We start from the raw sequence: 22,544 nt of genomic DNA, 5'->3' as shown, positions 1-22,544 counted from the left end.
GCATCCCTAGTATAATGATATCACTTCTGGTATGACCTGGAAGAGATGTCACCATGCTGGGGTGAAGCTGTAGCATTTGCTATAAACTTTAGGGTTAGGGTTTAAACGTAGCATTTTGGGGCAAATGCTAGAGAGTCAGCCAGTATGATGATGTCATGTCTGGGTTGGGTTTCTGCCACCAGCAGGTAATTGGCTACACTAACAGTACAATCCTAAACAGAGTTACTCCCGTCTAAGCCTCTTGCTTTTTCCCTCTCCTGTCAGGACAGTTTTGTGTTCTGCATAGGTGCCTCATGCTAATGGCCACACACCTCTTGAGCATCATTGTGTGAACATGTGATTGTCTCATGGGTCACCTTCAGTCATTGCAACAAACCTGCTTTTCCATGAATAGCACAAATGCCGTTCGATCTCATCTCATGCTGGTGTGCTCTCCTTCTCTTGTGTGTTGAAAGCTTTCTAATTTGGGAAGCCGGCGATGAAATCCTGTTCCACCTTGATGTCTAACAGCAGTCCCGTGGGCCAATCAGACTTTGTTTTCACCCCACCAACTGGATTTCTACACGGGATTTAACTGAGGTTGAGAATCCTGGTTTGTGGGGAGGAAGCAAAGTCTGATTTGTCCAGATTTCCACATTCTGATATCGTGGTAAACTGGAGTTTGAGGCAAGGTTTTGCAAACCAAGGAACCTCAAATCATACTTTGGGCAAAGGAGCAAGCTGCCTGTGTGCCCATCATGAACAAACCTCTGTTTGTTGTGATGTCTGAATGCAGCGCATGTGTTCTAGAAAACTAGTACAGAACTGTGGTTTAAAAAACTAATTAGGTAATTTGGAAACCTCCAATTGAGCTCTAGTGTTGTCTTTACCATGATCTCTGTAGCTACTTGTGAAAGGTTGCCAGTGCAGTGTAATGGTTCAAGACTAGAGCTGTTACCGCACTAGGTATTCCCAGTGATGTATTAAGAGTTTGAAACTGTTATAAAAAATACTGTTCGCATTCTCTATGTATTCCCACCGATGTATTAAGAGTTTGAAACCGTTATAAAAAATATTGTTCGCACTTTGTTTGGCCCCTTCAGCTGTGAAGACTTCTTCCAACCATTTTTTAGCCGTGGCATCCAAAAACCCTTTTAAAACCATATTTTTTATAACATTTCCAGACTCTTAATACATTGCTGGGAATACATAATGCGGTAACCCCGTAGGATTTGGGAAGACCCAGGTGCAAATACCCACTCTACTATGGAAGCTGGATGACCTTGGTCAAGACACTGTCTCTCAGCCTAACCTTCCTCACAGGGTGGTTGTGGTTGTTAGGATAAAATGGAGAGGGGAGAATGATGATCTAACCTGCTTTGGGGAATCATTGAGGAGAAAAGTGGGGTATAAATATCAATGGGGGGAAGTGGGGGTACAAATATCCTCAGCCCTATCCTGTGGATACTGGAATATATTATGGAATTGTAGAGATTGCTGAGACAATATAATTCTATCATATGTTGCCTTTTGTGCAGTGTCCCATGAGAATCCTTGGCTCCATTTTGGTCAAATCATCTTGGTATATGGATTTTAATGTTTGTTATTGGCTGCTATAATACTTGATATCTGTTTGCATATTTGAGTTCTTTATTAAAATGAAGCAGCAGAGTTCCGACTTACCTGTTTCATAACTAACCCAACAGACTCAGGAATAAACTCTTCAGAGAATGACCAGGAGGAGCCAGGGATAGGGTTGCCAGCTCTAGGTTGGAAAATAGCAGGAGATTTTGTGGGTAGAGGCTCGGGAGGGTGGGGTTTGGGGAAGGGAGAGACCTCATCAGGGTACAAAACATCCATTTTCTCCAGGGGATCTCTGTAGTCCAGAGATCATTTGTAATACCAGGGGATCTCCAGGCCCCACCCGGAGACTGGCAACCTTAGCTAGGGATTGCCCTGGAGGAAGATCAGGGGGTTCAAGTGATGCCCATACACAGAACCACTGGACTCTGAGATCTCAACTCAGGAGGAAGGTGCCAGCTCACCAAACCCTGCCACAGCTGCCCCTCTTGCCTGTAGGGCTAGAGCCCAGAACACCAGCCCTCCATGTTCTCCCCCCAGCTAGCGAGCCAACCAGAGGCAGTGAGCGGCAAAGTGTGAGGCTTGCAGCCCAAGCTCCTGCATCAGACCCTGATCATGGCTGTTGTGTGTAGTTCCTGGCACCGCTGGGTCTCAATCGAGCCCTAACTGGCTGAAGTGCAGGTGAATCCTAGATTCAATGCTGTGATATCACTTCTGGTTACACAGCTGGATGTGATGTCACAACTTCACAGGGCGCTGTTTCGGATCCTGTAGTTTTCTCCATGCTGCTTGCTGGAGCAAGGGTGGGCAATGGAATGCAGGGGCAGGAGTTCCCTTACTAGGGTTGCCAGCCTACAGGTACTCCGTCCCTGGAGATCTCCTGCTATTACAACTGATCTCCAGCCAATAGAGATCAGTTCATCTGGAGAAAATGGCCACTTTGGCCATTGAACTCTGTGGCATTGAAGTCCCTCCCCTTCCCAAACCCCACCTCCTCAGGCTCTGCCCCAAAAACTTTCCGCCGGTGGTGGAGAGGGACCTTGCAACCCGACAGCCTAGCCAAACCCAGACGGTGGCCTGGACCTTAGTGCTGCTGTCTGAAAGTCAGACCCCAGCCTCCAGCTACTGGATGGATCCTTGCTCTCTCTGGCGGAGGCCTCAGCCAACTGCAGGACCTGTCTGCTAAGTTGTGGCTACTTGCTTTTGAAACTGTTTTTGCACATGCTGGATAACTGTAGTAGTAGTAGTTGTTGTTTTTTAACGGTAAGCCGCATCGAGAGGAACTCTGAAGAGGCGTCATAGAAATATTCTGAACAAATAATGTACTTTTGATACATTTTAGCAATAGTTTGCTAGTGGATTTTCCTGTTTCACACTAGGCAAGATTTTGAGTGCTGATAAATAGCTTTTTTTCTTCCCTGCAAACACACATTGGTCTCCATTTGAATCCCACTTTGAGCTACAAGTAATCTATTGCTTAATGGTTAAAATGCGAGGGGGGGCTGAATCCCTCCAAGATGAGCACCCTTATATTGCAACCATGGTTCCTGATTTTGGCTATGGTTTCTTTTAGGCTAGTGAAATATACTCTGTGCGTGCTCAGAGGCAGTGATTCCAATCCCAGTTCAGTTGAGGAGGAAGAGAGATCCTAGAGGGGACTTTGTTTCCATGCTGGCAGCCCGGTTTTGGAATACAGAACAGTGTGGTTCAAATTCTGATTCATTTAGACTCCTCCCATTTGACTTGGGCAAATTACTGGAGCTCGGCTACACTTCTGTGCCTGTAAAAAGGAAACAGCTGTGAGATTATTCTTTGAGGGTTTGCTGTGAATAAAAACAAAAAAAAATACTGATAAATACAAAAATCTGTTATCTTAGATTTCAGCATTTCCCACTTCTGAAAATTACTCCAACCGGATTCTTTAGTAGGGAGTTTTAAGTCCACTGAGCTTGAAAAGGGACCTATTCTCTGCCCAAATGAAATGAGAAGAAAGAAATCATAGTTTGTTACATGATTTCTTGCTTTTTTAAAATGGATTTTCATACTGCCATAATGTTTTTGGTATGGCACAAAGAAGCATATTCATGGAAGGAAAGCAACTGGGGAAGAGGGAAACAATATTTGACTTGTTCTTAGCATTGCCCTGTCTGGAAGTTTTGAGAAGAGGGTTTTTTCCCCCAGAGGAGGGGAATTGTTAATAGCCAGAAATGTTGACTTATGCACCAGAAGGGAAAATATTAAAGCCACTGACATGTCCTGACACTTCCAGGCTATTGGTTTTGAGCTTCATAGCATGATGAACTCCTAGCAAAATGACAAATGAGAGGTCAATGGAGTGATAATTATGACAAGTGATTTCTGTAGCACTTCAAATGGTACAACACTTACTTATTGGGGTGGGGGGGGGGAAGAACCTTTTTATTGTGCTATGCCAGCATTGTGTAGTGGTTAGTGTCATACTAGGATCTGGGAGACCGAAGTTTGAATTTCCCTGCTGCTACGGAAGCTCGCCGAAACAGAAGGCAAGATACTGCCTCCACAATACAATCAATCTACTCTACTAGATTAATGTCAAAACCGCCATCCAAAACTTTTATAAAAAATCAGCAGATGCCCTAAATCAACTTTTTTTGTGTGCACCATCAAGCCACTGCTGACTTAACTGTGGTGTAGTGGTTAAGAGTGGTGGTTTGGAGCAGTGGGCTCCGATCTGGAGAACCGAGGTTGATTCCCCACTCCTCCACATGAGCTGCGGAGGCTAATCTGGTGAACTGGATTTGTTTCCCCATTCCTACAAATGAAGCCAGCTGGGTGACCTTGGGCTAGTCACTCTCTCTCAGCCCCACCTCCCTCATAGGGTGTCTGTTGTGGGGAGGGGAAGGGAAGGTGATTGTAAGCCGGTTTGAGTCTCCCTTAAGTGGTAGAGAAAGTCGGCATATAAAAACCAACTCCTCCTCCTCCTCCTTCTTATAACGAGCCCATAAGTAGACTATAATTAAACAGAATTATAGTATGTGCTATGCAAAGAACTCTCTTTTAATCCCTTCCATCATGATAGAACACTGTGCTCTATAGAGGCATTTAGCATCTTGCTAATCATATATAATGTTGGAGAGGAAAGGCAGCTGGTATAGCCCCATCTTGTCAGATCTTGGAAACTGAGCAGGGTCAGTACTTGGAAGGTGGACCACCAAGGAAGACTCTGCAGAGGAAGGCAATGGCAAACCACCTTTGCTTCTCACTTGTCTTGGAAGCCCCTTGCTGGGGTCTCTATACTTCAGCTGTGACTTAACAGCTCTTACATACTGAGAAGAAGAAGAGGAGTTGGTTCATATACCCCACTTTTCTCTCCCTTGAATGAGTCTCAAAGTGGCTTACAATAATCTTATTTATTTGTTTTATTAAGCTTCTACCCTGCCCTCCCCTTCCCCTCCCCACAACAGACACCTTGTGAGGTAGGTGGGGCTGAGAGAGTTCAGAGAGAACTGTTACTAGCCCAAGGTCACCCAGCAGGCTTTATGTAGAGGAGTGGGGAAACAAACCTGGTTCACCAGATTAAAGTCACCACTTATGTGGAGGAATGGAGAATCAAACCCAGATCACCAGATTAGAGTCCACTGTTAACCACTACTCCGGGCTGGCTCTCTAACAATGTTGTGTATGTTTGTGTATTGTGTGTGTTTTATGTGGGTGTGTAAGTCAATTGCAAGGGTCTGTCTCTCTGTCACTCTGTTCTGACCAGCTATTAGAACCCAGGAGTTACACAAGGGAAAGAAGGTCAACTCTCAATGTTTCCTATTGAATTCTATAGGACTATCATCAAATTTGCACACAAAGAAGCATTGCCCGCTTGCCCCCCTCCCAAAAACCTGATCCACCCAAGGTGAATTTAGCCCCACCACAGTGGTGCTCTTATATGTTCCAGTACCCACTGTAAATTTGCAATTTAGGAGAGCAGAGAGCCCCCCAAAAAATAGATGGAAAGTCCATCTTCATGTGATCTTTTAGCCAATGTGACTTCTGTCCATTTTTCTCTGAAGATCAAGGCTGCTTAGTATCAGAACCATATTCTATCAGTTTTTTACATACGAAAATAGAAGCTTTACACCAAAGCTTCTAGTTGTCTGCAGAAAAGCTGAAATCCCAATATTTTAAGAAACCCAAACGATAATCACAGAAGGCCCCCTTAAATATACAATTTTTGCCTAAGCTTTTATTTTTCCTCATGAAGCTTGGCCTTAAGCAGGCCTCCTACAATCAAGAGTTCTATAGGACTGGAGCCACCACTGAGGAGGCTCTGCTACAATTACACCAATTTGACTTGCTACAGCGGAGAGAACAGAAAAGATGTGAAAATGGGGAGCCGAGACTTCAATGGGGGGGGGGTCTTCCCAGATGGCCCTAAGGGATTGTGATGGAGTGCTCCAACAACTCTTCAGTGCTGCTGGTGATGATGTAAACCTGTTTGATGGCAGAACAGTCAGGAGGGGTGAGGGGGCACAGAATTCTTTCTGGGTCCAGCATTTCCCTGCTATAAATTGCGCCCACTCCAGAAGCCTTTCCCTTGCAAGATTTCAGATGCATGCTCGTGAAGGCAAATGTGCCTATGAAACCCAGGGTGGAAGATTGGTGGGGAGTGGGGAGGGTGCTGGAACAAGGGTCCTGCTCCACTGGAAATCACTGTTCCACTTTTTCCCCCAAGCCATCAGACTAGAGTTTCACACATAAGGTCAAGTTTGGCTCTACAGGACAATGAGGAAAAGGTGGCTATGTGGATCTGCTCTGATTCAAGTACACCATTTCTGAATCGTTCAGGTTTCCTTTTAGGGCAGTAAAAGTACCAGGCAGTTTGCTAAGAAAATCTTAAAACTGTCTAACGTGGAAGCCATCAGCTTTCCTGAGTCAGCAGTGCGGATTAACATGTGATCTTTACCGTGTAAATATGTCTGCCTGTTTATACCTAATCTTTCTTATTTTTGTTTGTTTGTTTTGTCCAGACAAGCAGTTTTAGAAAACTCCGGTTAAAAGAAAAAAAGGTTTCTCGTCCTTATCCAGTCTGTGTCTTCTTCTGAGAGCTCTAGTGAATGCTTTCTTGATCTGTCTTTTAAGATATAAAGAACAGGCTTATTTGTCCTGGAAAATGCAACATAATGAAGCTGTTAAAAGAAAACAGTTTAAAAAGAGAGAGAGAGGCACAAGGGGTGAGGTTTAACACGGCAAGTCTCCTGCTTTTCCAGACACCAGAACGCAAGTAACCAAATCCCTGTCAGTAATTCACTAACTCAGCTGACCTTCTAAAGGTTCCATTATTGGAGAGAGTTAGAGAAAAGTACACCTTTAAGAAAACACGCAGTAGTTTCTAATAGTCTTGTCTGCTGTACCGCTACTCTCCCCCCCCTCTGCCGGGGAGGTGGATACTGGGGGGGGGGGGCAAGCTTTAAATCTTTCCTTCAAATCTCCAAATATATGAAGTCTGAGGAATAAATTCAAAGCAGGCACGGATGCCTGAAGAGAAGTTAGAGAGAAATATTCCATTTCATTCAAGCGCATCAAGGGTCTAGCTGGAGTCTTGTTTGGCTAAGGCCAGACGAGACTGGGTTCTCCAATAAAAACAAATCTCAAATTAATTATGGCCTCAAGCGAGGGGCCAGACATTTGGAGCTGGTGCATTGCAGTCTGGTTTTCTGGGCTTCCATTTTTTCCCCTTTCTCTGCCCCCCGCCCCCTCCACTTTAGCTTTTCAGCAATTGTGGGGTGGTTGAGCAAAATAGCGAAGGAAGAATTGGATCCGTTGGTAAGGATTGTAGCCAGATCCCCAATCTGTTCGCAAAAGCAACTTGGGGTGGCAACAAAGTGCAGTTTGACATAAGACCCAGAAGAGAATATGTGAAATAATAACGGTGAGGCAGTGCCTCAGAACATGTGTGAATTGCTTTTTTGCTAAGTAACTACAGCTAAGGTTAACACAGCGATCAGACAAACTTCCCAGTCCAAGGAATGATCGGGGCCTTCATTTGGGGGGGGGGGAACCCTGTGGCAAGATGGTGGTGCATCATTATCCAAGCACCCACGTACTAGCTTGGCATCAGTACTGGGAAACTTGCGCCACCAGAGAAGAGCAAATGTACCCTAAGGAATGGGTCCTTAGAATGTCAGTCCATTAAGAGGAAAACAGGACGTCTTTTCTGTGTTTAATACCAGAATGACAGAAATTTTGCAGTGATGCTCTTATTGATGTTCTGCAGAAATCTCCTCTGTTGGAAAGACAGTGTTGTGTGGTGGCTAGATTGTTAGGCTAAGATCTAGGAGACCCAGGTTCGGATCCCCACTCTGCCTTGGAAGCTTTCTGGGTGATCTGGGGCCAGTTACACATTTTCAGCCTAACCTTCCTCACAGGGTTGTTGTGAGGATAAACTGGAGAAGAAAAATGTAGAAGAAGGAGGAGGAGAAAGAAGAAGAGTTGGTTTTTAGATGCCGACTTTCTCTACCACTTAAGGAAGAATCAAACCGGCTTACAATCACCTTCTTTTCTCCTCCCCACAACAGACAACCTGTGAGGTAGGTGGGGCTGAGAGAGCTCTAAGAGAGCCGTGTCTAGCCTAAGGTCACCCAGCTGGCTTCATGTGAAGGAGTGGGGAAACCAACCCAGTTTGCCAGATTAGCATCCACCGCTCATGTGGAAGTGTGGGGAATCAAACTCAGTTCTCCACTGCTCCAAACCACCTCTCTTAACCACTACTCCACACTAGCTCTCTGTGGGTCCCCATTTGGCAGAAAGGCAGTGTATAGATTAAGTTGATTACTTAATTAATTGTACCTGACCAGTCTCTGACATTCGCTTATGTATTCACTTATGAGGCTGAAGACTGAGCTCGAGCGGCACTGAACAGTTAAATCCTTGTTTGTTTGTCATATTACAAGGTTGCTTTTATGACTGATGTTCATTGCTTGTACAATATATGAGTGTGTGTTTAAAACAAACAAAACAGTGGGGAATACATCTCTGTGGTTGTAGTCCTGTGCCTAATGACCTGGGAGCACGTCCCACGGAACACAGTGAGACTTACTTCTGAGTAGACATGCGTAGCCTGGTGATGTGAAGAAAAAAACAACAGGATCTCACCTGCTGCTTTTATTTCACAGACCCACACTAACTCAAAACCAGTCCTGTTCCTATGTTCTTAGCCCTGGATCCTAAATACACGAAGGCTGAATGCTTCCAACAGAAGTTAATTTCTACCTAATGTGTTTAGGATGGCGGCATAAGTAATGAATGGCCCATTTTGCTGCCAGAAATACGATTTAACACAGTTAATGTACAGTGCTTGGATTTTAACCCTGCCCCCCTCATTCCCAGTCTTTTTAAAGGAACCTAACCTATTTGCATGCACTATTCCCTTCTTCTTCTCCCTTGGCCACTTTCCTACTGTAATTTCCTTGCATGCAGAGAGCCTTTTTGCTTCTGACATGGCAAAGTGGCCTGTATATTCATGGCATAAAGATAACAACAATAAACGCCTCTGGACTTCCCAGCTTGTTTTAAATCCAGGTATCTCAAGGCAGCTTCACCAGACGCACTACCCAATCCTGTGTATGTTTTAGTTAAAAGCAAGTCTCATTTTCTTCAAAGTGAATTACTTCCAAGTAAATGAGCGTGTGATGATTGCAGCCTCCATGTTCCTCTGTGTGACTCTCTATATATGGCAATCAATGCAAAGGTCTGGAGTGGCATTTTAATTTTCATTCATTCAGTTCATTTATACCCCCCCATTTTCTCCCCAATGGAGACCCTAGGCAACTTACCTCATTCTCATCTCCTCCATTTTATCCTCACAACAACCCTGTGAGGTAGGTTAGGTGGAGAGTGTGCCACTGGCCCAAGGTCACCCTGTGAGCTTCCGTGGCAGGAGTCGAGATTGGAACCTGGGTCTCAACAGATACTAGTCCAACACTCTTTACTATATAATAAATAATAGCACACAATTATAATGATGTAGGGCTCTCACCCTAAGAATCATTGCTGAACAGTAAATATTGGCTGCAGTCACTGGAACTTATTTCCAGATAAATGTAGTCACAGGCTGATCTTGTGCAGGTTTGCGCAGGAGTGTTCTGTAGGACTTGCTTGGAAGTAAATTTCATCTGCACACACACAGAATGCCCCATGTTCTCATGTAAAGAGGGACCAGTGGGGGAGAAAGACCATCTCGTGGCAATTATCTCCTTTAGAAAAGGCCAAAATTTCAGCCATAAAGTCAAACAATTTCTTCCTGAATCAAATGTCAATCCTCCTGCAGCCTAAAGAATTAACCCCTTTTGTGCTGGAAGGGAAGAGGCAGGATAAAAAGAACCCATTGTGAATTATTAGGATCTTAGCGATCCCATACAGTTAGGCACACCGCTGCCCCGCCCTTCCCAATGAATGGTGTATTTAACTCTGCATCAGAATCCAGCTTGTGTGTTATGAAGAAAGCAACAGGCCCAGAAAATTACCTTAAAAAACAAAAAGCTAGGCACAGAAGTTTCCTTCTAGGTGATTTGACTAATTACTTGCTATTCCTTCCAATGTATCTTGCGTTGGGACGAACAACCCCCCAAAGACCATTCCTACCCCCAGTGTGTGTGTGTGTGTGTGTGGGGGGTGTTAACCCTATTCAGTCGAACATTGGACTATCCAGCTGCTCCAACAACAATCGGTAAACGAAAGTCATCAATGCTAATTTGCAAATCGAGAACCACCCCAAAACTGCTCCTGGACGGCCATAGGTAACACCCCCGAGTCCATATCGGCAGGGTTTGCGTTCTGAAGCCCACCCAGTCAACAATCTTCCAGTGCGTCGATTATACCCAACAATTTAACCACCGGACCCAGCATCTGGAATTCAGAATTCTGCCCCTTTTGATACGCTTTATTCAGTTTTTCACCAGACTGGTTAAGCGTTTCGAGAGGCATCTGAGCAGGCGGGCCCACAAGGGCGCTCCAAGTTTGCAATCGATTGACAGGGCTACCCAACTGGGATTCGTTCCAATCTGTAATAATTTCTCTATTTCGTTTTGGTGGCGATCCTGTCCTCTGCCGGGCACGTGGATCTCGTTGATTTCAGGGTGGAGAAAGAAAGAAGCAGGCATTGTGCGTAACCGATTGATCTAGACACACCGAAAACCGGACAGACTAAGTGGTATTCGCCCGCCCCATTTTACTAGGGTAATGTAGCCCGCCCCCCACAAAAAATGGGGAGATAGAAAAGCCCTACAAGGAAGCCCTGTGTTCCAATCTCATTCTTTTCTGTTATCTCCCATCTTTTTAACTAATTGTGGTGGGAAGAATCTTTCTCTCTGCTTCACCTGTCCATGCTCACGTTTAAGGGTTAGGCTTCCAAAGGAAATTGGTGAAGGTTTCTGGTTCTAAAATAAAATGCAGAACCAAAATCTTGAAAACCAGCAACAAAATTTTATTTTTTTTCAGATGTGGCCATCCCCCTCCCCTTGAGTTCCTTGTCAATTTCAAAACGTCCCCCTCCCCTTCCCGCCCACCTCTCCCCTTCCCGCCCACCTCTCCCCTTCCTTACATAAACCCTGTCCATTTCAGACCTTGGAATTCACCAGCGACTTTTAATGGCCCCCAACTCTTAGGTCGCCCAGGGGTCAATCATACCTTTCCCAGACCCCGCCCTCTCTTGAAGTGACCCGGGTAGCTCGGAGCTGACCTTTGTCGTCGTCCTATTTATTAAACTTTATGTCTTGTGAGTCTCTGGTTCAAACGCCACACAGACGCCCCCGCCCCCCCCCCCCGTCTTTTATAGCTCAGTGGTTAAGGCTCTAAAGCATCTTCTCGACTTGAGAGTAGAGCCCACCGCTGGATCGAGGGGGTCGGGTTGCAAGACGTTAGGAAAGCAGTTTGGGATTTTGGAAAAAGAGCGACTCCTGGCCTTGGAGACGCTCCTTGTGGTTCTAACGTGGGGGGGGGGGAGTCTGGGCAAGGAAAGGCGGAGGGCAGCGAAGGGTTAACCGCTATTCCTTTTAATTGAATGCCAATTCCAGTGGCCCCAGGCAGAGGGGGACCTGACCCCGCTAGCAGCATCCAGATGTGCAGATCTCCGGGGACGCCGCTGCAGACCCAGGGCTGGATTGTAAAGTAGACAAGAAGGGGGGGGGGCGCGTAGGAGAGAGGGGAGGGGAGGCGGACGCTCTGTCCCCAAACCCACACCCCCCCTCCTAATCTCCCGGTTTGGAGACAACCTCAATCGCTTGCAAGCCGCGAGCCCACGACTCCAGGTCTAGTCACGTTTCGCCCGGCGTCTGAAGGGGGGCTGGGCAGGTTGAAGCTGAATTGATGAGGGCTCCTTTTGGAGGGGAGGGACTGGGGGGCGGCTGTAAGCCGGTGTCTCTGCTGCCTCTTGGATAGCTGGAATCGCTGGCCAGCATCTATTCCCTGCTGCCGCCGAATCAAAACCCAACTCCGCTTATTAGGGAAGGGGAGCAAGGAGGGGGGAGGGACTCTGGCCTCTTCTTGTAGGTCACATGAACGCATGAAGCTGCCTTATACTGGGACCCTTGGTCCATCAAAGTCAGTATTGTCTACTCAGACCGGCAGCGGCTCTCTAGGGTCTCAGGCAGAGGTCTTTCACATCTCTTACTTGCCTGGTTCCTTTAACTGGAGATGCCCGGGATTGAAACTGGGACTTTCTGTATATCAAGCAAATGCTCTACCACTGAGCCACAGCCCCTCCCCTCCCAGGTCACCCTGGCTGGACCCACAATCCAGAAAAGGGGGGGGGGCGAGTCTGGACTTGCAAAAGGTAACCCGTCTCTGAGAGTGGAGGGAGATCCTGGAAAGGAAAAGCGAGCGACATTTTGTACCATGTACATTTACCATGTACACAATTACCCCCCCCCCCCATCCATAGCGCGACAGCGATTGATCTGTTGCGTGTTGTGGCGGACTTCGGGCTGGGGAGGGGGAAGGAGCGCTTTGGTTTGTCTGCTGGAAAAAGTTTATAGTGTTTGGGGAGTTTGTCCAGATCTTTAAAGGGTGGGGGTGGGGGGGGGGAAATCCCGGCAAGAAATAAATGTCACTTTGGGGTCGGAGCAGGCGCTGCCTTTTGAAAGGCTCCCCGGGCTGGCCAGATGTACCTTCCGCAGCAAAGAGGGTGTTTGGTGGCAGGTCCGCAGGAGTAAACGGGCTTTTTAACCATCCTGAGAACTTCTGGAATAACGGGTGGGACGGGGGGGGGAAGGAAATCTTCGTTCCCCCACCCCAGGCATTACGGGATCGCCTCGGGCACGCTTACTTGGAAGTAGGTCCCCTGGGGCAACCACCTCCGTTTGGCACAGAGAGTTTTACTTCCGAGTAAACGTGGCCAGGCTCCGCGCGGCGCTGAGTTCAGCGGCCGGGCTGAGGTCTTACGCACAGTTCAATGGGCTGATCGGTCGCAGTCGGTTGGACTTTCTTCCCAGAAAGCGTGCATAGGATCGGCCTTCGTTACATGCCCCGTTTCTTCAGCGCGCTGCCTGCCCGCCCTGAGCCATAGACTAAGCGAGGGCTACTTGTTGTCACCACACACACACAAAATCTAAAGCAAGCAGGCGGAAATAAAACCTCAATGAAAGAAGCATCTGGAACTTTCGTTTACCACTGACTGGCTCAGAGATCTGGAGTTTATTTCAGCATAGCCGCCCCGTGAAACGCAGCCAGACTGGCATTTCGGCGGGGTCGCCTTTGCAAAGTTGCAGGACCCCTGCATGAACCCATAGAGCTGCCTTCTACTGAATCAGACCCTTGGGCCATCAAAGTCAGTATTGTCTGCTCAGACCGGCAGCGGCTCTCCAGGGTCTCAGGCAGAGGTCTTTCCCATCACCTACTTGCCTAGTCCCTTTAACTGGAGATGCTGGGGATTGAACCTGGGAACCTTCTGCACGCCAAGCACTTTCCGCAACTCTTTGAAAGGGAGTGAGCCCTACTCACTTGCAGTTGTCAGACCCCACATTCGGGAGAATTTATTTCCTGGGGAGTCAGCAAGCGTCACTATCTTTCGGAGTATCTTTTGCTCCGAGGCTAGCTTTGAGGCTTATCGCACCCAGTCTGGGAAACGTCTCTCAAACCCTTTAAAAACGTTACATTCTTTCCCCCACGCACCACAGACCTCCCGTTTCAGCTTGGAAATGCTTTGGAAGCGCCAGACATCTGTTTTTCCCCGAAAACGCCTATACCACGATGTATTTCCTTATGTCGTTTCAAAACCTGCAACGGGATGGTAGAAAAAGCCAAACCCCGGTACTTGTGAGTGGTAGTACTGTAACTGGGGTTGCGTTGCTCTTTTTGTCTTAAGGGGGGGAGGGGTTCTGTTTCTATATAGGAACCATTTCCTATGACTTTTTTTTTTAAAGCGTATGCAGTTGTGCCCAGTTACTTGAGAGTAAGCCCCCTTGAGCTGAAATGGACGTGTTTCCGGATAAACATCCCTAAAGCTTTCATAATCTTTGGTGGGGGCGGGAGGACACCGTTTCCCAAAACCTATTGAACATGCTATATTCATGGCTATGGTGTTTGCTAAAAAAAACAAAACAACCGTTCATCTGCACAGAGAGGTACGCCCCTAAATAAAACAGCTGCTTCGTCTCTCCCCCCCCCCCCCTTACCTTAGCTGCTCTTTTTCTGGCAAACAGTTGAGAGAGAAAAATTAGATGCCAAAAACAGGCTGTTGAGTGGCGGTTTTCTAATTTCAAAGCTTAATATCGACATCTTCCCCCCCCCCCAACTACAAGAAGCTGGACCGAGTTATACAGACGCCTCCCCGAAATGTGCGCGACTGGAAAAAGCATTAGCTTTTCAAAAAAAGAAAGAAAAGAAAAAAGTGTGGGAAGAAACGGAAATTTCAGGCTGCGGCTGTAAGCCAGCCTGACTAGGGAGCGGCGAGCGCAGTGGACTTCCTTGCGAGTAGCCCCGCTCAGGATCGCGCCGCCTGGCGCCTCGGGCTTGGACTCCCCTCCCCCTGGACGCCACCTTTTCGAGATGCCCCATAGCGGAGAGAAATATTAGTAATTTTTGCTGCTTTGCCTCTCGGCCGGCCGGTTCAGCTGCGGCGCGGCAGACCGCGGCGCAGAGCCGCTATTGTTCCGCTTCTTATCTAACGGGAGCAAATATCCTGTCTGGCTTTTTGTCCCCCTCGCCCCGGTCCTTTCCCCGATCGCCTTTTTTTTTTTATTTTTTATTTTTTTGGGACCGAGGAGGCAGGAGCCCTTCGTCAGGCCCGAAGTTTCCTCCTCGAGTGACTTCACTTCCCAAAATTAGCAGGGGGAAAAAAGTTCATCCGGTTAACTGTTGTCTCTCTTTCGTTTTGCTGCGAGGAGAACCGCGAGCCCGGGGCAGAGAGCGGCGGTCGCCGGCCCGAAGGGGGGTGGGTGGGAAAGTCGGGGGCTTGGAGGGGGGCTGCCTTCGGTCGCGAACCTAAGCCGGGTCAATGTGTGGACTAGCGGGGCCGTCGGCTGGGAATCCTAAATGGACGGCACTATTAAGGTAAGCGGCGGCGGGGACCAGGCGAGACGGGAGGGTGGAGACGCGTGGGGCGCCGGGGGAGGGCTTTTTTGGGAGGGGGGAGACCCGTTTGCGCACTTTGGGGATGCGCGCGGGGCTTGACTCCTTGCAGGCGAGAAGATGCGCGGCCTTTCTCTTCCCTCCATCATCTCTCTTCTCCCCCCCCCCTCCGGTCCCGTCCCCCTCCCTCGGCTTGTGCCACCGCCGAGCTACTTGCAAACCGCTTTTTGCAAAAGGGCCCCGTGGGTGGGGCAGAGCGCGACCCTCCCCGCTGGGCGCCGCCGCCTTTTGCAGCTGGCCCCGCCGGCCTCCCCGAGGGCTTTGCGATTCTGCTGGGGTCCCGTTAGCGATTCTTGGGGTGTGGGGGGGAGTCCTGGCGCATCCCACCCCCTCGTGAACCGGCAGATCGGGACTGCCGGGGGTGGGGAGGGAGACAGAACACGCTGGAGGAGCTTTCGGTGAGGGACAGGGCGAAAGGCTTGGGAAACGATGGGCTGGGGCGCCTTTTCGCCTTTTTCTTTTGTAGCGTTCGGGACTGGATCGAAACCGGGGGTGTGGTGGGGTTAAGGAGCACGGAGAGGGGCTCGCGTTGGTGTGAACGACGGGAGGGAGACGGCGAGCGTGTCTGCGGAGACTGCCTGCGTGGGTTGGCCGGCCAGAAGTTCAGGAGCGGCTCCGGTCCTCTCCTGACCTTTCTCGCCGGTCTCGGAGACTGAAGCCCGGGGCTCGGCCCGGTGGCTTCGTTTGGCGTGGGAAGGGAGCGCCGCGATGCGATGCGGAACGGAGCAACTCTGCCTAGGGTGGCCCTGGAAGATGCCCCGATCTCGCCGCGGGTCCCGCCGCGTCCAGACGACTCCCCGTTCGCGCGTTCAGTTCGCGGTCGCGACCGTCTGATAGCCACCCGCCGTCGGGAGCCGGTTGCTGATTAAAAGAATTGCCCCCCCCCCCGCACCCCAATCACCGCCCCAATCCTACAGCCATTTGGGGCCACTGGCAGCTGTTTAGAGGGGAGGGGGACACTTGTTTCCCTGGGGGGTCACCCGGATTGCCCGGGATCTGGCCCAGGGGAGAAAGTGTGCGCCTTTGGTGTTTTGGCATCCCTCGCTCGGCCGCAGCCCCGAACTGAAACCGAGGAGGGCGAAGCCGGGCAGGGGAGACGCCGGGCGCGTTTCGGGTTTGGAGGATCGGGGGGAGGGGAGATTTGTATTGCATGGGCGGGGTGTCAGCAGCTTCTCCCCCCCCACCACCACCACCACCATTGATCTGTGCAGAATCTCAACTTGCCCGGGGGGGGGGGCTGAGGGGGCTTGATCCGAGAGCTCTGCCTGATTTCCCCTCGACGGCAACAAGTGCACGAGTTCCACCCTGGAGGGAGGGCGGGCGAGGAACGTGCGGCGGATGGTGACCTGGCAGCGGGCTGGCTGTTACGAAGGCTCCAGCTATTCGTCTGCTAACCACCGTTTGCTGGAGGGCGGCCCAGTTCCCTAGTCAGCCTCCTGGTCTCTAACCGCATTCGTTTTCTCCCAATTCCCTTTTTTACACATGTCTGACCGGCCTCCTGGTCAGGGAAGGGTAAACTGGAGCGGGTTTGCATGCCAAAGGGAGCCTGTGGAATTTGCCGGACCGGTTATGATAAATGATGACTTTTCCCAATGTATATATTTATTTGCTGGCAAGTTGCAACCGGTTCCTGGCGACCCCGCAGGGCTTTTGAGGCGAGAGGCCTTCAGACGTGGCTTGCCCATTGCCTGCTCTCTGCCTAGAGACCCTGGACTTTAGTGGTGGTCTCCCATCCAAATGCTGACCAGGGCTGCCCCAGCTTCGCTTCTGAGATCTGACAAGATCAGGCTAGCCTGGGCCATCCAGAGGCATGGAGGAAAATGTCCTGCCCCTTTAATAGAGGTTTAATACATGAAAATAGGCAGTTGAAGCTTTTCGTGGCATGGAGGTGAATAATATCCCATTAAGCCTCTACTAAAAGGGCAGGAGATTTTTTCCCCACACCTGTTGGCAACTCTAGCTATTCAGGTCAGGGTAAATGGTAATTACAAAGAAGTAAGTCTTAGGAAAAACTGAGTGCAATTGATGTCTGAAATAGTTATGTCCCATTCACACATCCACATGTGTAGTAGCAAACTCCTGTTTGCCATGGAGATTGTGCCCCAAAGGGATCCCAGCTCCTGGAATATAGACATGCTTGTATATATGTCTTTCTGTGCTCACATTATTACATTAAAGAAGCCTTAGCTATACACCTAGAAAAGGTGTGATGTGACACATGATCAGATTTTTTGTCATGTAAACTGTCAGAGATGTGTTCCACGCACATAGATGCAGTTCTGATTGTTGAAAAATCTGTGCATTGCATAAATATGCTGATGCCTGTAACATCAAGAAAAAATTGTATTCTTGGTTGTTGTTGTTGGGTTGTTGTTGTTGTTTGATGCTAAATGGGATTCATAGCATGGTAATGTACAAGAGACTTGGCCTGGGGAGGCTATGCTATGCAGATAAAGTTTATGCTAAGATGCTGTGATAAGGATTGAGTGTTTTCATTGCTTTGATGACCTCAGAGAAGAGGAAGGGAAGCTGGCGAAGTTGAGGTTCCTCAGTACAACAACCTTAGGGTTTTGCTGTTTTTTGTAGGGAGGACTGCTGGTCACTGGTGCTATAGGATCAGCACAGTGCTCTCTTCCCTTCTGCACAGAGATGCTATAGAAATGCCCATTAGATGTGAGGATCCCGATGCAAACCTCAACATAAAGATGAGCTGAACAGTTTGGTTGCTCATCCCAGATGCTTCTATTCAACTAACGACCCTTTGCTTCCAGGCCTGTGAAGCATGGCCATTGTTGTTCCTTGATAGGATGCTAAGCATGGGAACCATGAGAGGGAGGGTATCTTGGCCATCTTCTGGGCATGGAGTAGGGGTCACTGGGTGTGTGTGGGGGAGGTAGTTGTGAATTTCCTGCATTGTGCAGGAGGTTGGACTAGATGACCCTGATGGTCCCTTCCAACCCTATGATTCTTTGAATAAGTCACCAAGATGGCTGGAAGTTGGTGTAATGGTTGCTGATGTCACAGAAGCCCTGAGGTCTTTTTAATAACAGTGATCATTTCCCCCCCTGTGCCAGTAGGGCATATCCCGGCCCAACCAAGTGACATTTATGTCATATCCGTCCCTTATAACAAATGAGTTTGACACCCCTGGTGTACAGTATCTCTGACAAGTGTTTGTCCAGCTGCTGCTTGAAAACTGCAAGGCAACCAAATTCAACACAGAAGGACTTGCAAAAAATTCACAGCAAATGTACATTACAATTCACATCAACCTGTAGACATCAAAATTCACTTCACATCAAAGAATCACTTCAATACTTATTTCGATTTATCCAGTGATGAATTCAAGTATAGTTCCTTATAACACAGGGAGTATGCCAATAACAACAAGCAGAGTCAATAGTTCTGTTCTTTTTTCCATAGGATCACACCGATGCTTGTGGAAGCATGTGTACTTGAATTCATCACTGGATAAATAGAAATAAGTATTGTAGTGATTCTTTGATGTGAAGTGAATTTTGATGTTGAAGTGAATTGTAATGTACATTTGTTGTGAATCTTTACCTGTGTTGTTGTGATTTTTTGTAAGCCCTTCTGTGTTGAATTTGGTTGCTACCCATTGTGTAACACAGAGGTGCCATACTTCTGGCTGAAAACTGCGAGGGGCAGCTCACCACCTCCCTAGGCAGCCGATCCCACTGCTGAACTACTCTCATTATAAAAAATATTTTTCCTAATGTCCAGTGGGTACCTTTACGCCCATAATTAACACCCATTATTGCAAGTCCTATCCTCTGCAGATTTGTGTATGTGCAGGTTATTATGGCGTGGATTTTGTTGAAATTTAGTGCAGGTGGTAAGATGTCGGGGATGCTAGGCTGATCCTGCATTGAGCAGGAGGTTGGACTAGATGGTCTGAATGGCCTTTTCCAACTCTGTGATTCTATGTTTACCCATGAAGCATGGCTTCCTTGCTTCTCCCCGCCCACTGCACCCTGAAATGCTTCTCCTGGGGGACAGCCCCCCCCCTGGAACTGCATGAAGAGGGAGCTGCATTGGGAAATTCACAAAAAATTGCTCCCCATTTTGCACCTGCAGATCAGGGAGGGGCTGTGGCACAGTGGCAGAGACTCTACTTGGCACAAAGAAGGTCCCAGGTTCAATCCCCGGCATCTCCAGTTAAAGGGAGCAGGCAAGTAGATGATGTGAAAGACCTCTGCCTGAGACCCTGGAGAGCTGCTGCTGGTCTGAGTAGACAATACTGACTTTGATGGACCTTGATGGTCTGATTCATTATAAAGCAACTTCATGTGTTCATCTGTCCAGGATCCAACCTCAATCAACCATTTTGCACCTGTCAGTGAGGGACTGGCAGACAATATCTTGTCTGCCAGCTTGGAGGGCTTTAAGAGGGGAGTGGACATGTTCATGGAGGAAAGGGGTATTCATAGCTATTAGTTGGAATGGATGCTGGTCATGCTGCATACCTGTTCTCTCTAGTATCAGAGGAGCATGCCTATTATTTTGGGTGCTGTGGAACACGGGCAGGATGGTGCTGCTGCAGCCGTCTTGTTTGTGGCTTCCTAGAGGCACCTGGTTGGCCACTGTGTGAACAGACTGCTGGGCGTTATGGGCCTTGGTCTGATCCAGCAGGGCCTTTCTTATGTTCTTAATATCTTCACGAAATGAAACTCTTCTCTACAAATCGTCCGATCCCTGCGCTTACCCTATCCAGATAAGGGTTTTTTAGCCCTTCGGCAAACATCTGTGACTTAAAAAAAAAGTACTGATATATTTAGAAAAGCAGCTCAGATTGTTTGCCAGCAGCTTACGCTGGTGGTTGCAGTGGTGAGAAACGTCCTCAAGTGCAATAACAGCTTCTGTACGGCCTCACTGTTAAAAGGCCTCGGGAGATAGGCCGTAGGCTGTGAGTCACGTTGCTGGCCCCTGCCAAACAGGAGCCTCCTTTGGATGCACCTGGCAAAGTCCTAACGGTAACGGGCACTTGGCTGCAGCTGGCAGCTCCTCTCCGGTGCAAAGTTGGTTCGCCGCAATATAACGGATGGAGGAGGGAAGATCATTCAAAGGGCAGGCAGGGAACGGTTTGCACTGTCCCGAAGGGAGAAGAGCAGCTATCCACACACCTTGCCTTTCCGTTCATTCTTGGTCCAGCCTCAAAGTCCATTCTGCATCTGTCCTGTGGTCTGGAGCCTGTTTCTGCCATCCGAACCGTATCCTTACAAATTCTAAACAGCTGGGAATTGCTCAGACAGCTTTATAAAAGGAGTTAACAAGAATTAAAATCAAAGCTGTGGGAGAGCCTCAGAACGGTGTTGCTGGCCTGTCTGCCATCTTGCCTCCATCCTCTGAACCGTATCCCTGACCTGTGCTGTCTTGTCCACACCTCATTTAGAGAGGGAGTTTTGTGCAGTTGACTTAAATCAAGCTTTGCTCCCTGCGATCCACTGATGGCACTTTTACATTTAAAGAGCAAGAGGACAGTGGCCTAACTAATATGCTTTAAGCGGCCCTATGTTTCCACTGTTGCTTAAGGATGGAGTAAATTCCCTTTGGAGGGGACGTGTGTGCATTCTAACATGTGTACACCAGTTATTTATTTATGCGCTGCTTTTTCCACCAGTGGCTTACAGTGTTCTCCCTGTCTCCATCCTCAAAACAACCCTGTGTGGTAGGTTAAACTGAGAGTATGTGACCTGCCCGAGGTCACCCAGCAAGCTTCCATGGCAGAGTAGGGACTCGAACCTGGGGCTCCCAGGTTCTGATACTCTGATACATGGTCTGATACTCTCTCACCATGCTGGCTCTTTCTCTTGTTCCCTTCCTCTGTCCCTCATGCAGCAATTGATTTAAGCAATTGATGCAGCCTCCTGATTTAAGAAGTCTCCAAGTGAATGCTGGCCAAACAGTACAGACACACAATTAATACCTAGTGAGCATGGCTGATTGGTTTCCACCGCTATGCATGTGGCACAACGGAGGGAAACTGATGTTGGATGTCGAATTCAGTAGCCTGAGAAGATCAGCTTCCTCTTATGAAAGCAGTTTGTGAAGTCTGTGTAGGGCAGGTAATCTTGATGGTATGAGAGAAACAATTGGTGAGCTTTCCAAAACCAGCAGGTGACTAAGTGGGTTTTTCAGTGATGTGGCATAGCAATTCGGAGTTCCCAAATAATGTTGAAGAATGCAGCCTTAGGCACCCCTCAATAGCTCAAAGATCATGGGAATCTGAGCTTTTTTTTAAAAAAAGGGAAGCCTTAAGTTATGGTGGCAATTATGTTCTAAGGCACTGATGATTGGAATATTAGTATCATATCCCCACATAACACAAGATTTTAAATCTGATTGCATGATTCTTTTCGGGCTTCTCTAAAAATGTTTTGCATTTGAAGGGCTTTTTTCTTCCTGCAAACAGTATGTTTAGATTCTTAGGCCATTTTTGCATGTTCAATTTTGATGCTCGCTCAAGGCTCTTTTTTAAAATGCGACTTTAAAAATGCCTATTCACGGTCCCGACGCGAAAGGAGCAATTCCACCCCCCACTCGCCTGCTCCTTTGTTCCTGTTTGCATAGACGTTAGCATATGCATAGCTAACACACCTCTGTTGTTTTGCATGGTTCCTTGAGGGGGATTCTTCGAGGCAAACTCCAAAGGTTGCGTTAAATGGGCTTTTTAGTAATGTGAAGCAGGTATCGCCGGTTTCACAGTCACTTCCGGAATGACAGTTCAGCGTGCAAAATTCAAAAAAATATGTGGGGCAATTTAGCCTGGAATGCGCTGCTAATTACCATGCAAAAATGGCCTTAGACAAATCAACAGAATATGTGTTTTGTTGGCGTCGAAATGTTGATAAAGCAAGAGATGAAAATCCAACAGGAGCAGAAGACGCATTTGTGAAAGACAAGTCCTCACCTTGAGTGGTTAGCTCTTCATTGGGGGGAAACCGAAAGAGAATTGATTGGTGATCCTTTGCATGAGAAGTAACTGCTCAAAATGTTTTGGGACTTCAGAAATTATACATCTGTATCATTCCCCTGCTGAATGTTAATCTTTTCCTGTTTTGTGTACATATATGTACATATGAAGGTTGCTTATACTGAATCAGATCAGTGTTCCAGGCTGAGGTCTTTCACCATCATCTATTGGTGGTAGAAAGTACAGTCAAGTTGCAGCCAATTTATGACAACCACATAGGGTTTTCAATGGAAGAGACATTCAGAGGTGTCTTTGCTTCAGCTGTGATGGGATGACAACCCCCACCCCCTGCATAGCAACCTTAGACTTGCTTGGTCGTCCCCCATCCAAGTAGTAACCAGGGATGACCCTGTTTAGCTTCCAACTTCTGACGAGATCAGGCTAGCCTGGGCCATCC

At 48.1% G+C, this 22,544-nt stretch overlaps 1 protein-coding gene across 3 annotated transcripts in view; it reads left to right on the top strand.

Moving 5' to 3' along the window:
- The window catches only part of FLI1 (Fli-1 proto-oncogene, ETS transcription factor), a 114,854-nt gene that overhangs the window by 10,822 nt on the left and 81,488 nt on the right, over positions 1 to 22,544 (top strand). The gene's annotated exons all lie outside the window — the stretch shown is intronic.

This window comes from Euleptes europaea, chromosome 14 (genome assembly GCF_029931775.1).
Source record: "Euleptes europaea isolate rEulEur1 chromosome 14, rEulEur1.hap1, whole genome shotgun sequence".
NCBI lineage: Eukaryota > Metazoa > Chordata > Lepidosauria > Squamata > Sphaerodactylidae > Euleptes > Euleptes europaea.
Note: the sequence above shows the minus strand (reverse complement) of the source record. Positions and strands in the feature narration are given on the sequence as shown.